Here is a 24,462-nt window from a genome sequence, read left to right as displayed (position 1 = left end):
GGGTATAGATGGAGAATAGAAGGGGACCCAGAACTGAGCCTTGATAGACTCTCACAGTTTGAGGTTGGGAGGCAGAGGAGGATCCCATGAAAGAGACTGAGAATGAGCAGCCAGAGAGATGGGAGGAGAACCAGGAGAGGACAGTGTCAGTGAAGCCGAGGCTGGATGTTTTTAGGAGAAAGGGGTGGTGGATGGTGTCAAAGGCAGCTGAGTGGTCAGGGAGGATTAGGATGGAGTAGAAGCCATTGGCTTGGGCAAGAATGAGATCTTTGGTGATCTTTGAGAAATTGATTTCTGTGGACTGACGGAGATGAAAGCCAGATTGGAGGGGAGTTAAGAAGAGAATTAGAGGAGAGTAACTTGAGGCAGTGGTGTAGACAACTTGTTTCTATAGTTTGGAAAGGAATGCTAGGAAGGAGATGGAGTGATAACTGGAGGGAGTTGTGGGGTAAAGGAAGGGTTTTTTAGGATCGAAGAGACATGGGTATGTTTGAAAGCAGTGAGGGAAATGCCATTACAGAGCGAGCAGTTGAAGATGGTGGTAAGGGAGTGAAAAAGGGAGGGGGCAAGTGCTTTAATAAGTAAGAAGGGTTGGGATCAGATGCACTTGTGGAGGTGGTGGATTTTGAGAGAAGGCAGGAGACTTCCTCTTGTGATACTGTTGGGGAAGTTGGGAGAGTTGAAGAAGTAGCAGGAGGAGGGAAGGACTGGAAAGGTTCAAGGGAGATTTTAGGGAGATCACGCTCATGGATTCAATTTTCTCAATAAAGTAGATGGCCAGGTCACTAGGGACAAGAGATGGGGGAGGTGGAGGCACAGGGGAAATTTTGCCTTTGTTCGTTTTTGTTATCACTGGTAAATTTTTTGAGGAATGTAAAATTATTCACACTTCAGAAGACTCTTGCAGTTGAAAAACATAATTGGTGACTCCAAAAAAATAATCAGCCCTTTTTCTGCATTTCTATTTAATAGTCTGTTTTTTTTATTTGCCCTTCAGTAATAATAAAGGGAAAGAGGTATAATCAGACACATCTATGAAAAGAAAAATTTTCGTCCAAGGCATCATTAGGTTTTTGCTAATGAATGAAACATGGTTTTAGTGTCATAGCCCAGAGTTGCATGAAGTAAAATACACTGAGCCATGTTGAGGTGGGATGGGAGGGGAGAACAGAGGGCAGTGGAGAGATTGGGAGTTATAAACTGTGACCTCCTTATAGGCAGGGAACATGTTTACCAACCCTGATTTTGTGTCCTCTCCTAAGTGTTTAGTGCAGTGCTCTGCACACTGTAAGCATTCATTGAATAGCACTGATGGATATATTTATTGGAACAAAGCATGGCATGGGTATTTAAAGGGCAAACCACTCACTGTGAATGTAAGGTTTGACTCATGAAAATAGATGAAGAGTGTTGCAGGGGATCCTGGAGATGATGTCAAGAAATTTCCCTGAGAATCCCTCAATCAGTAGTCTCGTGGGTGAGGATAAGGGCTTCAAAGACCCTTTCAATACTGTTTTGTGACCTACCCTCTTCATTTGACTGTTCTCATTCTGCCCCTAGGAAACTGTTGCAGTATTCCATTGTGAAATTATTTGGCCTTGTAAAAAAAAGCTATAGTTAAAAGGGCAAGAAGAAAGAACAAATATCTGAGTTTTCATTGAGGAAGAACTAACTGGACTTAGAGAAATTAAATGGAGATCACAAGTCCAAGCAGAATATTTGAAAAGTTTAGCAAAAATAGAAGAGTGATGGGGCAATAGCTGGAAGGGAGATGTCGGGTCAAGAAATGTTTTGTGGGTTTTTTTGTTGGGTTTCTTTCCAATTAAGGAGACTTAACCATGGTTTAAAGCAGAGGACTGTGAGCCAGAAGAGAAGGGTGTGGCTCAGCGGAAAGAGCACAGGCTTTGGAGTCAGAGGTCATGGGTTTCAAATCCCGGCTCCGCCAATTGTCAGCTGTGTGACTTTGGGCAAGTCACTTCACTTCTCTGGGCCTCAGTTACCTCATCTGTAAAATGGGGATTAAGATTGGGAGTCCCACGTGGGACAACCTCATCACATTGTATCCCCCTAGCGCTTAAAACACTGCTTTGCACATAGTAAGTGCTTAACAAATACTATCATTATTAAGGGAGAAACGGTGGAATTGGGGGAGGGAGAGTGAGAGGGAGAGAGAGAGAAAGAGAAAAGAAAAAAATTAGAGACAAGCTGATTGGGATTTTTAAGGTTGCAATGAAAGAAGGGTAGAAAACTTTTCATGACCTACAAGTCCATTCCACTCCAGGCAAAGTCAAATCTTCCCTAGAAGGTTGTGGATAAAGATATACACTTATTATTATCATTATTAATAAATATTATATGTAATAGTAATGATTAATTTTTATTCAGTGATTCATCATTTACTAAAATGAATGCCAAGCCCTTTCTCTTCATATAATGATAAGTAATAAAAGACATCTCGCTTGGGTTTTAATTCAGCTAAGGTCGTATTTGTTAAATCCAATTGCTATGGCCAGTGTGTTTATAAAACACTATCAAGTTCACTATCAGGCACCCTTGCCACCAAATTCTGGTCTTCTGGGAGCCTTTATCATCAGTTCATGTAAGAAAAATGAACCTTGTTATTATTTCATAATGTTCTCTTCTCTTCCACCTCCATATCCTCCCCTGCTTACTAATGATTTTTGCGATCTAATCTGGAAGAGTGGGATGAAGAAATAATAATCTGTTCAGAAAACAAATGGTTATCTTATTGTTACCCAGATGATATTGAGAATATAATTAGTCCTTGCTAGAAAAAAAACTTGTGGCCATCCCTTGTTAGGGTAAACTGTTCTAATATTGTTACCCGCGAAAATGTTCTTAGACTTATCAGTGGTATCAGAAACTGGCCTCGAATTGTTATCAAAAATATGTCACTAGCAATTTCTATAGTTTCATTTGTAGAATATTCCTCGAAGGGTTCCTCAGAATCAAAACCTGCATAACTTAAAATTTCTTTTAGTTGAAATTCCAAATATTCTTTCTGTTTAATTTGCAGGACTAAAAATAGTTGCATTCTAGTCATCTGTGATCAATTATTTTGAGCAATATAAAGTTGAAACAGTTTAATCTCTTCCTTACAAATAATATAACTAAAGGTTTTCATAGAAAATACTCAGTTTCTAAAAATACTGGCTAGGATTTTCTCATTCTGTCCTTGGGAGAACTTTCATTATCTGAAGACTAAGAAACAGTACCTCACTGTGACTAATGATAATATTAATTATGTGGCAGGCACTGTTCTAAGCATTGGGATAGATGCACATTACAAGGTTGGTTACAGTCCCTGTCCCACATAGGGCTCATAGTCTCAATTCCCATTTTACAGAAGAGGTAACTGAGGCACAGAGAAGTTAAGTGATTTGTCCAAGGTCAACAGCAGCCAAGTGGCAGAGTCGAGATTAGAACCATGGTCTTTCTGACTCCCAGGCCTATGCTTTATCCAGTATGCCAATGCTGCTTCTCAACAGTTTCAATAGCTATAATTCCCCCCACAAAATCCCATATTGAAATGTTATGTACAGTAAGTATACTTACTAGTTTATTCATATTCTAGTTTTCATTTTTAGTTCATACACATTAAAGTTCTATCAGTATTAACAGACTTGAATGAGCACCCACTGGTAGGCATGGCCTAGTGGGAAAAGCATAGATCTGGGAGTTGGAAATTCCAGTTTCTAGTCCCAACTTTGTTACTAGCTTGCTGTGTGACTTTGGGTAAGAGACTTACCCTCTCTGTGCCTTCATTTCCTCCTCCATAGAATGTGAATGATGCCTGCTTTCCCTATTTATTAGACTGTGAGCATCATGTGTGACAGGGACTGTGTGTGATCTGATTTTCTTCTACCTGTTGCAATGCTTATCATAGTGCTTATTCAGATGGTAACATGCTTAATGAATGCCAGAACTATTATTATGGGAAGGGTCACCAGATTTCACCTATATTTTCAAGTATTTAGTACAGGGCTAGGCACTTAGTAGACAGTCAGTATACTCAACTGATTGATTGTTACAGTAAGTGTTTGGAGAACATATATAAAAGAAGGAAAAGATGCATTCCCTTCCCCACTACTTTCAAAAATGCCCACATATTTCCTATCCCTAGTCCCCACTGCACCCTCCATTTACTGCCCCATCTCCATCTTAATCAATCAGTGGTATTTGTTGAGTACTTACTATATTCAGAGCACTGTACTAAAAGCTTGAGATACTGCAATACAACAGAATTAGTAGAGGTGCTCCCTGCCCATAACGAGCTTCCCAAACTCCTCAAGTTCCCAATTCTTTTCTTCCAACTCTTTCCTCGACCCCCACAGTCTGGTCTACCCCCACCCTAATCGACTGAAACAGCCCACTTCAAGGTAACCAGTAACCTCCTCCTTGCCAAATCCAACAGACTCTATTCCATCCGAATCCTCCTAGACCTGTCAGTGGCCATTGACGCTATGGACCAGCCTCCTCTCCGATCTCCCATCCTCCTGTCTCTCCCCACTTCAATCCATACTTCATACCACTGCCCAGATTGTCTTTGTCCAGAAACGCTCTGGGCATGTTACTCCCCTCCTGAAAAATCTCCAGTGGCTACCAATCAACCTATGCATCAGGCAGAAACTCCTCACCCTGGGCTTCAAGGCTCTCCATTACCTCGCCCCCTCCTACCTCACCTCCCTTCTCTCCTTCTACAGCCCACCCTGCACCCTCTGCTGCTAATCTCCTCACCTTGCCTCGTTCTTGCCTGTCCCGCCATCGACCCCCAGCCCATGTCATCCCCCTGGCCTGGAATGCCCTCCCTCTGCCCATCTCCCAAGCTAGCTCTCTTCCTCCCTTCAAGGCCCTACTGAGAGCTCACCTCCTCCAGGAGGCCTTCCCAGACTGAGCCCCTTCCTTCCTCTCCCCCTCACCCCCCTCTCCATCCCCCCAGCCTTACCTCCTTCCCTTCCCCACAGCACCTGTATATATGTTTGTACATATTTATTACTCTATTTATTTTACTTGTGCATATTTATTCTACTTATTTTATTTTGTTAATATGTTTTGTTTTGTTCTCTGTCTCCCCCTTCTAGACTGTGAGCCCACTGTTGGGTAGGGACCGTCTCTATATGTTGCCAACTTGTACTTCCCAAGCGCTTAGTACAGTGCTCTGCACACAGTAAGTGCTCAATAAATATGACTGAATGAATGAATGAATGAATGGACCACACACTTCTCCTGTAAATACTATCTCAACTTAATTTCACTTCTGGTTCTACTCCTACCTCTTTGATCTCTCCTCAATCTCTTCCACTAGCTCCTCCTCTGCTTCCCAATTCCAAACTTTGAGGGTCCCTCTAACCTTAGTTCTGGTTTCCCTTTTCTCTCCATTTACACCCTTTCTCTTGGAGAACCCATTCTCTCTCTTAGCTTTAACTACTACCACCTCTATATTGATGACTCCCAAATCTTTATCTTCAGCCCTGATCTCTCTCTTCTGCAGTCTCATATTTTCTCCTGGCTTCAGGACACCTCTACCTGGGTGTCCCACAGAACTTCTCATCTTCCCACCCAAACTATCCTCCCCAGACTTTCCCATCACTCATGTAATAATAATAATAATAATAATAATAATAATAATAATAATAGCATTTGTTAAGCACTTACAATGTGCCAAGCACTGTTCTAAGTGCTAACCACCAGCATCCTATCTGTTTCACAAGCTCTTAACTTAGGCTTTATCCTCAACACGTTTCTCTCATTCATCCACAGTCAGTTCGTCACCAAACCTATCGATTCTACTTTCGCAACATCTCCTGAATATATGCCTTCCTCTCTACCCAAACCACTACCACACTGGTCCAAGTACTTATCAAAGTCTGTTTTGACTACTGCATCAGCCTCTTCTTTGCTCACCCTGTCTCGTTTCTAACAATCCCAGGGCTGTGCTGCCCATATCGTTTTTCTAAAAAATCATTCTAAATATGTTTTCTCACTTCTCAAAAGCCTCCAGTGGTTGCCCATCATTCACATCAAGCAGAAACTCCCTACTATTAGCTTAAAGGCACTTAATCAACTCTCTTCCCCCGACCTACCTTGAGAATTCTACCACTATAACCCAGCTCTTATCCTTTGCTCCTCAAACACCAAACTACTTACAGGGCCTTGTTTTCATCTATTTTGCATCAGCCCTTTTCTCACAGTGTTCCTTCTGCCTGGAACCCCTTCATCCTTAATAACCGCAGACCACTATTCTCCCCATCTTCACAATCCTACTAAAATCATATGCCCACTGGGGAGCCTTCTCTGACTCATCTCTATTCTCCCTGTCTTCTGCTTCAGCTAACTGCTTAAATCCAAATCAGTCAATTAATCATATTTATTGAGCACAGACTATGTTCAGAGCACTGTACTAAAGCACTTAGAAGAATGCAATACAACAGAAATATGGATCTCTTCCACTCCCACAGCACTTATGTACATCTTATACTCTGTTGTTTGTTTTGTCTTATGCTGTCGAGTCGCCTTTGACCCATAGCGATGCCATGGACTCATCTCTCCCAGAACGCCCCATCTCCATCTGCAATCGTTCTGGTAGTGTATCCATAGACCTTTCTTGGTAAAAATATGGAAGTGGTTTACGATCGCCTTTTTCCAAGTAGTAAACTTGAGTTTCCACCCTCAACTCTCTCCCATGTCACTGCTGCCCAGCACAGATGAGTTTTGACTTGTAGCAGATTGCCTTCCACTTGCTAGCCACTGGCCAAGCTAGGAATGGAATGGGTGTGCCTCTGCTTGACTCTCCCTCCCATAGCCGAGACTGGTAGAGTACAGAAAACTCTCTGGGTGCAGTCCTTAGAGGAGTCTGTTGCTTATCCTACCTGTAATGTATTTTAATGTCTGCCTCCCCTACTAGATTGTAAAATCCTTGAGGAGCAGGCACATTGGACTTGTAATAAAGTGTTCTGCACACAGTAAGCATCCAATAAATACCACTGATTGATTAATTGATTCCCTATCCTGAAGGAATTTTTGATGTAACAGTGGAGAAAGTAGACGTAAATTGACACATATATCATAGTAAAAGTGAAGGGATAGATATAAACCGTAACTACAGGAATCCTGAGTTGGCAGCTGGGTGGTCTAACTGAGAAGGTGGGGGATTAATCTTATGATTACAAATATATCTCAGCTGTTAACCAGGTAATATTTTCACATCTTCACATTATCAAGGCTTAATTCTAATTTTATGATTTCTTAGCACTCACTGAATGTGTAAGAGCTTGGCACATAGATTTGCACCCAAGATGATAAAACATCCAGCTTATTTTGGTGCAATGTAAACAATCATATGGGTTGTCGATGAGCTACACTGGATTCCTTCAGTAGCAGCAGGATGCCTTGAGTGACCTGCATCCAGAGACTTATTTATCTTGGAGTCTGGGCATCCAAACCCCCAATTCAGCAACTAGAGGAACATCTATCCAAGGAGCTTTCAACAGGGTCTCTGTAGACCATGAGCTCCTTGTGGGAAGGAATCACATCTACCAACTCTGTTGTACTCTCCCAAGCACTGTGTTTGGATCAACTGAGGGTTTGCGTCTTGAATCTACATAGTTCTTACCGGTGCCATTATAGTAAATTGTATTTTCAGTTCAATGAAGCTATTTGTAACCAGCTGTTTTTCTCTTGACTTATCTGAAATGGTTGAATGATATTTCTCTAAGGCCAGCCAGTTAGGGGTTTTGACCATGAGAGTATATGCTTGGGTGTGCCTGTTCATTCATTCAATAGTATTTATTGAGCACTTACTCTACAATATATGCTTGTGTATGCCTATTCATTCATTCATTCAATAATATTTATTGAGTGCTTTCTGGGCAATATATTCTTGGGTATGCCTATTCATTCTTTCAATAGTATTTATTGAGTGCTTACTGAGTGCAGAGCCCTGTCTTGTCTTATGCCGCCGAGTCATTTCCGACCCCTAGCGACACCACGGACACATTTCTCCCAGAACACCCCGCTCTCCATCTGCAGTCATTCTTGTAGTGCATCCAGTTTTCTTGGTAAAAATATGGAAGTGGTTTACCATTGCCTCCTTGTAAACTTGAGTCTACACCCTCGACTCTCTCCCATGATGCTGCTGCCCAGCATGGGTGAATTTTGACTTGTAGCAGGTTCCCTACCACTTGCTAGCCACTGCCCAAGCTAACCTTGTCTTGACTCTCCCTTCTGTAGCTGAGACTGGCAGAGTACTGGAAACCCTCCAGGTGTGACCCCGAGAGAGGTGCAGAGCACTGTATTAAGTGCTTATTGCATGGCCTTGATTACCACTTAGCCATTGCCACTCTAGAGTGAGGAAAGGACATGAGACTGAGAGTTAGGAGATCTAGGTACTAGTCCAGGCTCTTCAGGTGGCCTGTTGTATGACCTTGGGCGAGGCACTTACTCTCTCTGGGTTTCAGTTTCCTCATCTGTAAACTGGGGATAAAATAGATTGTGTGTCCCATGTGGGACTGTTTCTATATCAACCCCAATGCATAGCATATAGCGAGTGTTTAATAAATGCCACATTCGATGCTGTAGTAAAGGGTGATTCTCTGCTGCCCACTTTCTACCAGTCTGCCTGGACTCTGGATCCCTCCCAATAATTAACAGTACGGGATGGCAGCTAAACCATGCTATCTAACAAGCAGACTTAAAAACAGTCAGGTGCACTGGGATCCAGGAAATCTTGTGGCTTCAAAACCATTCCCATTGGCTACCCAGCATTTTACCACATGTTTGGTAGCTTAGAAAGTTAGATTGCATGGAGGAAAGCCAAATTTGGAAACAGATATTTCTCCTGAAAAGGCCTTTAGAAACATCCACCCTGCACAGACTAGGCCAACATCTATATCAAGTATATCACAATCTTAAAATGCCAAGAAACATTCTAAACTAAAGGAGTTACTTTTTCAGTACAGATACAAGTCTCAAGAAATTTCAGAAGAAAGATAATGGATTCCAACACACTCATAACCTGAAACGCAGGAGCTAAATGGCATTGTTAGCAAAAATAGAATGAATTCACCAAATTCTTTATTGCTCTGTTTAACCTCTGCTTACTTAATCATATGCACAGCAGGGAAAAAGGATGTGTTAAAGCAATTTATGTGTCACGAACAAAGGAGTGGTAGATTTTAGCTCAAAAATCACACTAAGAAAACCTCTAGTTGGAAGAAAAATAATGAGGATAGATTTAATTTTTTAAATCGTCTTGAGTCAAAATAAATCCATTTAATTACATTGATCAGGCAAGCTTCCCTCTGCAAATGTTAGGGCAAGATGTGGAATGCAAACAAATAGGTCAATCAATCAGAGATATTTACTGAAGACCTGTGGTGTACAAACCTCCACTAAGAGTACAGTAGAAGCAACACACATCTACCTTCAAGGAGTTCACAGTCTAAAAGGGGAATCAGATAAAAACTATTTACAAATGAAGTACATCAGAGGAAATAACATGAAGTAGTTCAAGCATATCTTATCAGGAGTAAGTAGCAGAAGAAATATTTAAATATACAAATGAAAATCAGAAAATAGAAGCCATCTGCCTAATGGTTAGAGCATGGGCCTGGAAGTCAGGAGTTGTGTTGTAATCCCAGCTCCACCACTTGTCTGCAGTGTGACCTTAAGCAACTCACTTAACTTCTCCATGCCTCAGTTACCTCATCCGTATAATGGGGATCAAGACTGTGAGCCACATGTGGGACTTGGACTGTGTCCAACCTGACTAGCTTGTATCTATGCCAGCACATAGTACAGTGCCTGGCATATAGTAAGTGCTTAACAAACGTTTAAAACAAATCCAAATTTAAACATATGCATTCGTTCAATCTAATTTATTAAGCACTTATTGTGTGCAGAGCACTGTACTAAGTGCTGGGGAAAAGTACAGTACTGCAATAAAGAGTGACAATCTCTGTCCACAATGACCTCACAGTCTAGAGTGGGGGAGACAAACATCAATGGAAATAAAAAGACATCAATATAAATATAATAATAAAGAAATATATACATACACCCACATATATAATTAAGGGCTGAGAGTGGGAAATAAAATATGTAAATGCTAAGGGCAGGTGTTTCATGGGTGCAATTTAAGTGTTCTGAATTTTTCAGGAAAGGTTTCCAGAAAGCGGTGGGATATACTCCAACTTGTACTTCCCAAGTGCTTAGTACAGTGCTCTGCACACAGTAAGTGCTCAGTAAATACGATTGAATGAATGAATGAATATACGAGGACTTTGAAAGTAAGGAGGTGGTGGGAGGTGGGAAGGTGTTCCAGGCTAGGGAAACAGTGTTTGCGAGGGGGTGGAGGTGGGAGATGAGAGAGTGATAGAGTTAGAAGATAAGCTTGGAAGGAATAAAGACTGCAAGCTGGGAAGAAGTAGTTGGAAGCTGATGTGTATGGTGAGAAGTTGGTGGAGCCCAGAAGCCAGTTGGGAGGATACTGTACATGATAATAATAATAATAATAATAGCATTTGTTAAGATCTTACTATGTGCCAAGCACTGTTCTAAGAGCTGGGGGGATAGAAGGTAATCAGGTTGTCCCACATGGGGCTCGCAGTCTTAATCCCCATTTTCCAGATGAGGCAACTGAGGCACAGAGAAGTTAAGTGACTTGCCCAAAGTCACACAGCTGACAAGTGGCGGAGGAGAGAGAGAGAGAGAGAGAGAGAGAGAGAGAGAGAGAGAGAGAGAGAGAGAGAGAGAGACACGCTGGAGTTAGGGAGACAGGTGAGGAAGCTGGATGATAAAAATTATTATTTAAACAGAATGTTAATGTTTCATAATGCACACTATCTGATTTCAAGTAAATGAAGGTTGTAGATGTGGAATAGTAGTAGTAGCATTTACTGAGTGTCTCCTGGATGCAATGCTCTGCACCAAAAGCATGGGCCTGGGAGTCAGAAAGACACAGGTTCTAATTCTGACTCTGCCACTTGTCTGCTTTGTGACATTGGGCAAGCCACTTCACTTGTCTGTGCCTCAGTGACCTCATCTGTAAAATGGGGATTAAGACTGTGAGCCTGATGTGGGACAGGGACTGTGTCCAACCCAATTTGTTTGTATCCCCGCCTGAGCATAGCACAGTGCCTAACACATAGTAAGTGCTTAATAACTACCACAGTCACAAAACAAGCAAGTAGCACATTCCCTCACTGTAAGGTGTTTATGTTGTAGTGGGGAAGACAGACATAAATGGCCCTGTCCTCCCTGCATCATCCAACTTGGCACCGCATGGCCACCTTTAGCACAATTAATGTCTGTGTCCTTTTGTGCCCTCTTTTGTTTTTTCATGGCATTTGATATGTGCCAGGCACTGTACTGAGCACTGGGGTAGATACAGCTAATCAGGATGGACACAGTCCCTGTCCCATGTGGAGCTCACAGTCTTAATCCCCATTTTAAAGAAGACGTAGCCGAAGACCGGAGAAGTGAATTGACTTGGCCAAGTTCACCCAGCAGACAAATAGTGGAGCTGAGATTAGAATTTAGGTCTTCGTAACAATTCTCCTTCTGTCTTCGAGTCTCAAGTCTCCACCCTCGACTCTGTCCCGTGCTGCAGCTGCCCAGTACGGGGGAGTTTTGACTTGTAGCAAATTGCCTTCCACTAGCTAGCCACTGCCCAAGCTAGAAATGGAATGGGTAGGCCTCTGCTTGACTCTCCCTCCGGTAGCCAAAACTGGTAAAGTACTAGAAACTCTCCAGGTGTGACGCTGAGAGGGGAAGTTAGTGCTTAACAGATACTATTATTATTACCATTATTATTATCAACAGTGGTAGTATTAAAAATAGAGAATTGCCCACGGTCAAACTGGTTGGAGCAGAAACTGACACCAGACTCTTGATTTCTAGTCCTGCATTCTTTCAATATACTGTTGCTTCAGATGTCACTATAATCTTCATTTTATTTGCAGTAACATGAAAAAGCAAACACAAAAAAGCTTCCTTTATGCATGAATTTCAATACAAATAGATAGTGCATATCAAATTGGAAAAATATAAAGAATGCTTCCCTTTGCTAACTTTTGTTTCATTGGTAATCATTAAAATTCTTCATTTTTTCCATTTCAAGTTTTTTTCAGTTTACTGAAGCTTTGCCATATGTTCCTGTACATACTGAGAAAACCTTAAGTACTTCTACTAACTGTGATTTCCAGTTGGAAATGAAAGCCAAATGACCTATAAACTCAAAACTGACATTTTGAGATTTGTAACTTGGTAATTGAAATGGTGAGGAGGTAGAGGAGGCTGTAGAAAAGGTTCCTATAGCACTGTCTCACTGTAGATATGAAATTAATAAACAAACCACCTTGAGCTCATATTTCATAAACGGAGAGTGTTTATGCCAGATAATGTTTTTAATCTGTGAAATCGATCATATCCTAAACTCAGCTTGAAACTGTGATATTCTTTCAGTAGGTGGCACTCCTGGGTTGTGCCTCAGCCTAAATCAGTACAGAGTTAGGAGGCACAATAATAATAATAATAATGGCATTTGTTAAGCACTTACTATGTGCAGAGCACTGTTCTAAGCGATAAAGGCAGAGCTAGCATTCCCAAATGAGGCTTTAATCCCAAATTCACATAAGCATGTAAAATCCCACACCCTTTCTTCTGCAATTTTAAACCTATTCATTGCTAATCTCACCAACATTGGGAAAAATGAAGTACTCTTTGGGAACTAGTGAAATCAAGGCATAAAATGAAAGAAGATAGTAAAATCAAACTGAAATGAGGTATGGAGCAGTTGGACAGGATTTTTAAATTCAGTTCCAACCAGGTAATGAATTTATTTGGCATACCAAAAATTTTGGAAAAAATAAGATATTCTTGAAAAGGATTCATATCTACTCCTTTCTAGAAGTGATAGCATTTCTGTGTGTGTGTGTGTGTGTGTGTGTGTGTGTTTGTATAGTCAGTAATTTGTCAGGTGCTTAGGGAGTAAAGGCCCTATATAAATATCAGTATTTAGTAATATTGGGATTCTTTTATATTTAGCTATCAAGTGTATTTTTCCATAATCCACAATTCATGTCCTTTTTATGCCCTTCCAACTATTAAGACTTTAAATAAAACTACCCATTGTTTATCAGAAATTAAACAGTGACATTCAACTTTTTCACAAGCGAAGTATATTTTGAGCCTGAATTTATATTTCAAATAGCTTTTCCTTTGGCTTTCCCAGTATATGGGATAAACACCTGCCCTTTGCAAGCTTCTTATTCACCCAAACTTAAGTCCTGAGTTTGTCAGAAAATAATTGTACTTACAGAGAAAACATCCCAGGAAAACCTTTTACATTGAAAAAAACAATAGTAACTTTAGCTTTAAAGTTTTGGATATGGAAATAGTTGCAGCAGTCACGTAATAACACAGCTTCGCTCTTTGACGTACTAATAGATGAAAATTACAAAACCTTTGAAAGGACAAGGGTGGCGTATTGAGTTACCACCCTGCCTCTGGGGACTGGAGTTCACATCCTGGTTTAAATCACAAATTAAAATAGGCTTGATAGTCACTTTTCAGACTCGCCTCCCCATTTGTGCATGTCAAAAAAAGAACCTCTCTACTGGTCCCGTTTGGCAGGCTGCTTACATGAACGGTAATGGACGAAGCGTTAGGGTTCAGAACAAAAGACATTTTGGCAGGACTGTACAAGAGAGTCTGAGTCGCTCCTAGCTCAAACCAATCCCATTAGTCCCACACTTTTATGAGTATTAAATTTCACTCCCGTTTAATAAGAAAAAAGTCTTTCTTGTTGACATGAAAGGGTCATCTTGTTGAAAAAAGGGATTGCAAATCTTAATGTTTTATAGATCAATTCTTGTTCTGGAAAGATTTCGAAATAATAATTTCATGTGATTCATGGCAGTCCATTTCTAATTTTTTAATCATAGAATGACTCATGAAAACTTTTACATTTCTTTAATGGATCAACTTGCTCAGACCAACTGCAATTGTTATTACTGAGGTCGTTTCGACTACGGTTCCCAGAATGCTCATGAAATGGACATGGCACCATCTGCTAAAAAAATTCCAGCTCCTTCATGGCCGTTGCCAGATCAGCAGATTATGACTTTCTGATTTCAAACCAGTGAATTAAGGCTTTATTTTAGTCAGCTTTCTATAAAGTTGTGGTCGCTATTCTTATACTATTCAGTTTCTCCCCAGGAGTAAGGGAAGCAGTGTACCTTGGTGGAAAGATCTCAAGCCTGGGGGTCAGAGGACCTGGATTCTAATTCTGACTCTGCTACCTGTTTCCTGTGTGAGCATGGGCAAGTCTCACCTCCTCCAGGAGGCCTTCCCAGACTAAGCCCCATTTTTCCTCTACTCCTCCTCCCCCTGACTCACTCCCTTTGTTCTACCCACCTCCCTGCCACAGTACTTATGTATAGATGTACATATTTATAATTCTATTACTTTATATTAATGATGTGTATATATCTATAATTCTGTTTATTTATATTGATGCTATTGATGCCAGTTTACTTGTTATGAGGCCTGTTTCCTCCCTTCTAGACTGTGAGCCCACTGTGGGCAGGGATTGTCTCTATTTGTTGCTGAATTGTACTTTCCCAATGCTTAGTACAGTGCTCTGCACCCAGTAAGCACTCAATAAATATGATTGAATGAATGAATGTATGAAAGTGACCAACTTCTCTGTGCCTCAGTTACTGCGTCTGTAAAGTGGGGATTTAGACTGTGAGCCCCAGTACTTAGTACAGGGCCTGGCACATAGTAAAAAAAGATTCAATAATTTTCATCTCTTCATTCTGAATCACCCATATTTGTTCTTAATTGTGTTGTCAAATTCTTCACCTACCCATGATACAACCTGACTAGTAGGGCAGACCCAGAAAATAAATTAACAGTAACAAAACCTATTGAAATTTTGCATTCAGTCTTTGTGCAATTGTTTATTATTTGAGCTAAATTAATAAGAAAATGGAATATAAATAGGAACGCTTCTCTCATGGCTTATTTATCCAAAAAATATAATTTACAGTAAACCTCTTTGATTTTTGTTAGTAGAGCACAACTTTATTTGTAATTCTCACACCTAGGACTCTCACAAGATTACACATTGCCTGATAAAGCAATTTTTAAAAGGTAGCTCCACAGATGATTAAATTTGACAGATGTTGATGTGGCCGTGAACTCCTCGCAACTGCTGAGTGCCTTTTTGGAATTCCTGTTAAAATAATGAAATTACTCACAAATAGAAATTTGATCTGATAAAAATATAAATCAGGTAAAATAACACATTTCAGGATTCCAAATCAAAATATTTCACAGCAGCTATGGAAGAGAAATCACAGAAGTGTGCCAGAAGAAAATGCACTAAAGAGACTGGATCTTTTAGAAAATCAAAGATTGTTACAATATTGTCATCCTTGAAACCATTTTCTAGTGTCGATTATCATCATAGTAAAATAGGAAAGAAGAGAGAAATGTGGCAAGCTTCTGTGTTTAGAGGGAAAGAAAACTGTGAGAAACTGGTGTTTTTGTCTTAGCACATTTTTATAGTTGGTCTGGGGAACATAACAGTTAACACCACAATCCTCCTCAAAGGAGGTCATGATAATGGATTTGCTTTAAATAGAAGTCAATATTATATGAAAAATTCTGAGTCCCACATAGTATTAAAACAAAGTAGATGTACATTGATTGCATTGATGCAAAACTACTTGCTTGAAAGAAACACAAAATAACCTTCCATGGCCGTAATTAATTCTCCTCTTGAATTCACAATGGCCTTTACTGGTTAAACGGATGTAAATGAAACATTGCAAATATGGTGTGAGGTCATTTATTGTTACTAGCTAGTCTCGTGTGGGAAACATAGAGTAAGTCAGCATTTTCTTTATGCCACTGAAGAAATGGATGATTTCAGACAAAGAAAATAGGTGGCTGGAATCCATGAGTTAGGAGCAACGACAATATAGTACACCTGTCAAAATAAGTCAATTTGGTGATATTAGAGCCCTGACATTGCCTTTCTGAGATGAGTGAATCATATATAACTGTATATTTTCTGTTATTAAATGAATGGATGCTGATCTAAAATTTCAGAAATATACTGGACAATAAGGCTGGCCTACAACTGAACCAATTTCTCATTCTCACAGGTTTTACTTTCAAGTGATATCAGCTCTAAGAACCTAGAGGAAAATTATTTCACTGTCTTCTCTCTTGAATAGGCATTTTTATAATTTAATTTTAATGATAAGGTTATAAAAATAATAAAAGCCACAAAAATAGTCTACAGTCAATTTTCTGATAAAGAAAATTTGTTTTTCCATTTGTGATTAAAATGGCCTATGGAAAATTTTTTGGAGCTAGGTGTTAATTAAAAATATGGAAATGGATTTTTAAACACATTACAGCATACAGTAGAAGAATAAATCACAAACAGATTTGTTCACAAAACCGTGCTCGTTCCTTGATGTGTTTTAAAAATGTCTAAGATATTGGTTGTTTTTCACATGCCTGTTTCCAAAGTAAACTGTGATTCCAGTGAAAACAGAAATTAAATTTACAATGAACAGGACAGGTTTTTATTTTAACACAAATATGCAGTTCTTTGTGGCAAAGACAAATGCAGTGCTCTTTTATTTTCATTTCTTAGCACAGTGCATTAAATATTATTTCAGATTTCTTCATAATTTAAATACTTTTCTGGCATACCTTATTTTAAAAGAAAGTCTAGGCTCTACTCAGATGTAGCTGAACCAATTAAAATCAGTGTGATAGAGTGGAGAGACCAAATAGGAATTTGGAGGTCTGACTCTTTTCTCAATCATATTTATTGAGAGTTTACTGCTTGCAGAGCACTCTACAAAGCCCTTGGGAGAGTACAGTATAACAGAGTTTTTTATGGTATTTGTTAAGCATCTATCATGTGGCTTGAATTGTGCTGAGTGCTCACATAGATAGATACAAGCTAGTCAGTCCCTGTCCCCATGGAGCTCACAATCTTAATCCCCATTTTACAGACGAGGTAACTGAGGCCCAGAGAAGTGAAGTGACTTGCCCAAGGTCACACAGCAGATGAGTGGCAGAGCAGGGATTAGGACTCAGGTCCTTTGACTCCCAGGCTCATGCTCTGTCCTTTAGGCCATGCTTCTTCTGGTAGATATGGTAGATATGAAGATAGGTAACATTCGTAGCTGTGTTCCTAAATTCCCAACCCTTCCATTTAGTGTGTACCATTTCACTTCTCCAAATTAGGAGTAAGAAAATCTGCTCATCCTACCTCACTGACTACTCAGTTAAAAAAAAAAAAGAACTTTGAATGGTACTTGAAGATAAATGCAACAGTATTAATTTTATGTGGCATTAACTCCAAATAGACATGTTAAACAGATTTAAATGGCAATCTTTAAAAAGCGTGATCAACTTTGGAAAATCTTTTCTTCGAGTTGGAAATTAAATGGACTGTGTATGGCAAGAACAGAGTTGAAACCCGATACTATTAAAAGGCAAGAGTATGACGCAACTGGCTCTCTAGAAAGACATTCACAGTTTCTCTGGGTAAAAATCATTCTTTGTCTGGCCTATGTGAATGACCACGCATTGTCAAGTAGCATAGTGATGACTGTAGCCATTTGAATGAAAATAAAAGTTCCTAACAGAGGGATCATTAAGAGAGGAGGAATAAACAGAAAATTATTAAGGACTTAAAATGTTTAGAGATACGCAGCCTAGTTATCATAAACATTTCACCGTCTTTTGGAGCCGAACGTCTGCAAACTCGAGGGCTATGTTCCTCACATATTCTACATTAAGGAAATCTCATGCAGTATTAAGCATACTCATGAAAAAAATCATTTCTTCAGGCACTGCATCACGTTCCAGCCAGATAACTGTATGTTTTCAGAAGAACTTTCCAGAATTTTCTAACAGCATAATTTCCTAAATTCACAGTGAAGACATGCATTTTGGAAGCACTCAGTGGATTTCTATTTTTAGCCCTTATACTACAAAGGAGAGGCAAGAACAGGTTAAGGTTCTGGTGAGCCTGGACAGAAGCAAACTCAAAGGGGCCCCAAGCTAAAATTCACCTCCTTCTGCCATCCTTCAGAGTCTGGTGCCTCTCCGCCTCATGTTGCAGTAATGTATTCATTCAGACATTCACTCATTCACTGATTCATTCATTCAGGAGTATTAAATGCCTTTAGTGGGCAAAAATACTAAGTGCTGGTGAAGAGTAGACTAGAAAATAAATTAAATATAGTCTCTGATCCACACAGGACTCTCAATCCAAGCTTAGGGTTCTAATCCCAGCTCCGCCACTTCTCTGCTAAGAGAACCTGCACAAGTCACTTCACTTCTCTGTGCCTCAGTTATCTCATCTGTAAAATGGGGATTAAGACTGTGAACCTTATTTGGGACAGGGACTGTGTCCAACCTGATCAGCTTGTATCAACCCCAGCACATAGTACAGTGCCTGGCACATAGTGTTTAACAAATGCTATACAAAAATAAGGAGAGGCTGGGGACTAAAACAATGGACATACAAGGAAAAATTGTAATGATCAACACAACAATAATGATATAGGTTGAGAACAAAAAAACAAGAGCTCACTGAAAGTATGGATGAGGCAGTTGTTATCATGATTCTCACTGCGGCAACAGGCTCATCCAAAGTCTAACAGTTACCACGGGCTCTGCAGAGCCTATTTCCTAATGTTGTATGGGACCATAAGCTTCCCCCAGTTCCTTCCCCAGTTATGCCAAGTAGGGGCAGTCCAAGAGCATGGGAGACTCTGTGGATTTCTAGGGCCCACCGTGTCTGAGTTGCCTCACTTTTGAGGGAAAAGCAGATGCAACTTCTCCTGGTTCCTTCCAAGTCAAAGAAATATCCCTTCCATTTGCCTAGTGGAATGGTGGAGAAAAGAATCTGCAGGCTTCTCAGGCCTCAGCTGTCCTGCAGCTGTACTCTCCTCAAAATGTCAGGGGAGCATCTTTGGCAAAGGAGCATCTGTTAAGAGGGGAGTTGTCCACTGGTGCTATTAGAATTAATGCCTGTCTCCCCCTCTCTAGACTGTGATCTCATTGTGGGCAGGGAACGTGTTGTACTCTCCCCAGTGCTTAGTACACTGCTCTGCATACAGTAAGCGCTCAATAAATGCAGTTGAATGAATGAATAGCGACTGAGCGTGCCCTCTTGCTTTCACATCTCCTCATGGATAATCTGCCAGTACCTTAAACTCAGTGTGGCAAAAAACTCAACCCCTCATCTTGTTCCTCCAGCTATACTCCATAGTCAATAACATCACCATCCACCCTTCCCAAAAAGCTCAGAATCTTGATCTCATCTTTGACTAGCTTTTCACCTATATATAGTATATAGTCATGCATATAGTCCATTTCTAAATCTCATCAGTGTTTTCTCAACACAATCAATCAGTGGTATTTATTGGTCACTTATTGTGCACTGTACTAAGCACCTGAGAAAGTTCAATGCAGTGAAGTTGGTAGACATAATTCCCTGCCCACAAGGAGCTTGCAGTCTAGGGGGAACTTACAGTCTGGGTCGATATCTTTCTCTCCATCTTTATAGCAACTACCCTGATTCCCAAGTTCTTCCTACCTTCCAAATGGATTACTGCAATCAGAGCCTCTTTACTGCTCTCCCTGCCTTCAGCTTATCCACCCTCAACCTATCTCAGTCTGTCTTACACAAAATGATTTCTTCTAACATTGCATCACGTTCCAGCCAGATAACCAGAAGTTTTCAGAAGTTTCCAAAATTTCCCAACAGTCTAATTCCCTAAATGCAGAGTGAAAACATGTGTTTTGGAAGCCCTCAATGAATTTCTGCTTTTATTTTTTCCACTACAACAGCGAGGCAAGACCAGGTTAAGGCTCTGATGATCGAGGAAGTGAGAAAATGTCCGCATCTATAGATTGTGAACCTTTTGAGGCAGGGACTCTGTTCTCTACTTCTAGCATATCTAGCCAAGGATCTAGTCCAGTACTCTGTACGCAATAGGTGCTCAATAAATACCGATGGCTGTGTGGTTGTAGCTGCATGAAGCAGTTGTGATTTTTTCAAGATAACATTTCAGAGGAAACCTTCATTTTGGCACCACTGACGACGCAGTAGCAGTCTCCTGACAGGTGCTTGCTCAAGCTCACCTCCCCCAGGAGGCCTTCCTGGACTAAGCCCTCCTTTTCAGCACGTAGAGCAGTGATTTGCACATAGTAAGCGCTTAACAAATGCCATCATTATTATTATCATTTTCCTCTGCTCCCCCTCCCCTCCCCATTGCCCCCACTCACTCACTCTGCTCTACCCCCTCCCCATCCTATAATAATAATAATAATGATAATAATGGCATTTATTAAGCACTTACTATGTGCAAAGCACTGTTCTAAGCACTGGGGAGGTTACAGGGTGATTAGGTTGTCCCACGAGGGGCTCACAGTCTTCATCCCCATTTTACAGATGAGGGAACTGAGGCCCAGAGAAGTGAAGAGACTTGCCCAAGGTCACACAGCTGACAAGTGGCGGAGCTGGGATATGAACCCACGACCTCCGACTCCGAAGCCCGGGCTCTTGCCACTGAGCCATGCTGCTTGTGTGTGTATATATACATATTTATAATTCTATTTATTAATGGTGTGCATGCATCTATAATTCTATTTATTTATATTGATGGTAGCAGTAGCATCAGTTGTTTTGATGTCTGTCTCCCCCCTTTCTAGACAGAAAGAGTGTCTGTGAGTCCGTTGTGGGCAGGGATTGTCTCTGTTGCCAAATTGTACTTTCCAAGTGCTTAGTACAGTGCTCTGCATACAGTAAGAGCTCAATAAATATGATTGAATGAGTGAATGAATGAACTGGTCCTTTTTGTTGCAATTCATCCAGATAGAGGGACAAAATTATTATGGCTCTGGTGTCGCTTCCTTGAGTGTGCCTCCTGATTGTCTCAGGGCCAACACAAATGATCAGAACCTGCCACAGGTGCTGGTAGCCCAGCCTGCTCTATCTTAAACAGCTTCCCTGAGTCTCTTTCTCAGCCCAGGTCTGGGAAGGAACAGGACTGAGAGTGCTGAAAGAGTTTTAAATGTTTTCTGTCAATCAGGCAAATGTGTTGACGAAAGAGATTCCAGACTAGGCTCAGAAGTGGGACTAGTGGTAAGTGGTTCTACTAATGTTGATTTTGTTTGAGTGACTTAATCATCACTAATGTATGTGCTTAGTGTGGAGACGTGCCTCGAGGGGTAGAAATAAAAACTTAAAGATTGAGTCAAAACCAAACCTTTTTTTTTTTTTGAAAAACTCTTTCCAACAGCACGCCTGCTTTATGCAGACAAAGGAACACAGGAACTCAAGAGCAAGAATAAGTACATCCACTGTATGCTTGATTTTTTTCTTGACAAAAAGTGTTTTGCATAGTATGGAGAAAGCTTTGCCCCAACCCCAAATTTATTTATGGATTTGCCTTCAGTCCCCAAGGGCAGGTAATTACAAAGGAATCTGTTGGGGGCTCTACCTTAGAATAAGAGGCTGATCTTTTCCAATGACAACAATAATAATAATAATTATGGTATTCATTAAGTGCTTACTATGTGTCAAGCACTATTCTAAGCACTGGGGTAGACTTGGGGCTCCCAGTCTCAATCCCCATTTTGCATATGAGGTAACTTAAGTGACTTGTCCAAGGTCATACAGCAGACAAGTGGCAGAAGCGAGATTAGAACCCATGACCTCTGACTCCCAAGCCCGTGCTGTTGCCACTAGGTCATGCTGCACTCTAGGTTTTGGTTTGATAATGTAAAATGTTCTTATATTGAAATTGTTTAATTTAGCTTAGGACACATATAGGCACACTTCAGAAATATTGCTAAAAACCAAAAGTGTATTTGAAGTGTCTTGAAAATTAGGGTTGCAATCCTTTATGAATAGATACATATCCACTTGAAAGCTGATCATTTGTCAAGTGCAAAATCTAGATGCCCATATCTGGAAGTTAAGATGGCTCTCAAATAGGCATATTCCAATATTCCAAGGAATATTCCATATTCCACTACTTTAGCTTCCTTAAAAATATAGTTGTATTCTGGATGACTGTATCATGGGGTAATGTTTTCCCAGAGACTTACATATTATAAATCAGGATCTTTTCCACAACTTCTGGAAAAGTAATGAGATTTATTTATGGGTTATTTACTGTAATGATAAATGCCACTAAGTTGTTGTTTCATCTTTATTAAATTAATTCAAGCATAATATCACAATATTAAATAAATGAACAGTTGTAAAGTAATTATGAACCTTTGCATGAGGCTGAAGAAGTAGAAGCTTGTTTCTGCTAACTGTGATTGATTGATTGGTTCATGGCTGGCTGTGGAAATTGTTTTGCAACTTGAGTGAACAATTTGTCTAGTTGAGGTTGAAAGCAGTCATCTTCTTTTATTCTCAAACCATTCTGTAGCAGAGTACTACCACTCTGCAAACCTTTGAACTCCTCTCTCCATTAGGGACTTCTTCAGTCATATTTATAAATGATTCTGCTTTCTTGAAAATTGATGCAAGACTTTGTATTCCCTCAAATTTAACTGGTGGTAGAGAAATTGTACCTTGGGAGTCAGGGGACCTGAGTTCCAATGCCCTAACTAGCTCCCTCTGCTCTCCCCTCAACCAGCCCCACAACATTTATGTACATATCTGTAATTTTATTTATTTGTACTGATGCTCTTCTCCCCCTCTCTCAACTGTAAGCTCATTGTGGGCAGAGAATGTGACTGTTTATTGTTGCATTGTACTCTTCCAAGTGCTTAGTTCAGTGCTCTACACAACCAATAAGTGCTCAATAAATACATTTGAATGTATGATGTTGGCTGAGCTACTTGTCTGCCATGTGTCCTTAGGGAGGTCACTTAGCTACTTGGGCCTCAATTACCTAACCTGTAAAGTGGGGATTCAAGACCTGTTCTCCCTCCAATTAGAATGTGAGTCCCATGTGGGAAAAGGACTAGCCCAACCTGATTACCTTGTTGTAGCTAACCCAGGGCTTAGTACAGTGCTTGATAGATAGTAAGTGCTCAACAAATACCATTGTAATTATTATTATTCATCTGCTTTGCAACTTTCAAAAAATGTATTAGATTGTTAAAATTTGTTGAAGTCCTCATGGAAAATGAGGTATCTGAATGAGATGAAATAAATTCATTGTCATCTGCAATATTTACTTCTAAATTAAGTTGCCTTTCTGGCTCAGCAATATCTTTGGCTATTTGATGATGACAATGTTGATGGTATTTATTAAGGACCTACTGTGTGCCAAGCATTGTTATAAGTACTGGGCTAGATACAAGGTAATCAGGTTGGACACAGTTGATGGCTTAGTGGATAGAACATGGGCTTGGGAGTCAGAAGGTCATGGGTTCTAACTCTGCTCCTCCACTTGTCTGCTGTATGGCCTTAGTTAAGCCACTTCACTTTTCTGTGACTGAGTTACCTCATCTGTAAAATGGGGTTGAAGACTGTGAGCCTTGTGTGGGACAGAGACTATGTCCAACCTGATTTGCTTGTATCTGCCCTAGCATTTAGTACACTGCCTGGCACATAGTAGGTACTTAACAAACACCATTATTATTATTATCATTATTATTATTCTTGTCCCACATGGGGCCCACACTCTTAATTCCCATTTTACAGATGAGGTAACTGAGGCACCGAGAAGTTAAGTGACTTGCCCAAGGTCACACAGCACAGAAGTATTCGAATCAGGATTATAATAATAATAATAATAATAGTGGCATTTATTAAGTGCTTACTATGTGCAAAGCACTGTTCTAAGCGCTGGGGAGTTTACAAGGTGATCAGGTTGTCCCATGGGGGGCTCACAGTCTTCATCCCCATTTTCCAGATGAGGGAACTGAGGCCCAGAGAATCAATCAATCAGTACCTACCTGATTAGAACCAGGTACCTCCCCAGTTCCTGACTCTCAGGCATGTGCTCTATCCACTAGACTGTGCTGCTCATCTGTTCAGGGGGGCTCTTCAGAGTCTTGAAAGTCTGACTTTCTGTGGGAAGATTTTTCCAAGATCCTTCCATTACTGATTGCTTAATCTCAGTCTAGGAGTTTGGGGAGAGATAGAAAGCCAGAAGATTGGGGAGAGTTGGACATATGTGTAGGGTAAGGCATCAAAATAGTACAGGGCTTATCACAAGGTTAGTTTTATTGTGGGATGGTTGTAATCTGAGGCATAGGGAAATCAGGGACCTCAAAACTGTGGCCATTTATGTTAATGAATCTCATTCCTTATTTTTATATAAAAATAATTTGCAGAAGCCATCACCATTATATATTGGATATTTTGTTCATAGTTTATGTTTCCTTGTCTACAGTTTCCTCATAACTTATTACAAGGTAATG

The 24,462-nt window shown here is 40.3% G+C and overlaps 1 protein-coding gene and 2 non-coding genes across 5 annotated transcripts in view; 1 reads left to right on the top strand and 2 right to left on the bottom strand.

Moving 5' to 3' along the window:
- The window catches only part of CABCOCO1 (ciliary associated calcium binding coiled-coil 1), a 182,450-nt gene that overhangs the window by 106,155 nt on the left and 51,833 nt on the right, over positions 1–24,462 (top strand). The window lies entirely within an intron of this gene.
- On the bottom strand, positions 6,736–6,873 carry LOC119926163. Its single transcript, XR_005450065.1, has one exon. It is a non-coding gene; the product is annotated as a small nucleolar RNA SNORA7 (small nucleolar RNA).
- LOC119926026 lies at positions 11,653–11,790 on the bottom strand. The gene has a single exon (XR_005449944.1). It is a non-coding gene; the product is annotated as a small nucleolar RNA SNORA7 (small nucleolar RNA).

Source organism: Tachyglossus aculeatus, chromosome 3, assembly GCF_015852505.1.
Source record: "Tachyglossus aculeatus isolate mTacAcu1 chromosome 3, mTacAcu1.pri, whole genome shotgun sequence".
NCBI classification, from domain to species: domain Eukaryota; kingdom Metazoa; phylum Chordata; class Mammalia; order Monotremata; family Tachyglossidae; genus Tachyglossus; species Tachyglossus aculeatus.
The sequence above is the reverse complement of the archived record's forward strand: the minus strand, read 5'-3'. Positions and strand labels throughout refer to the sequence as shown.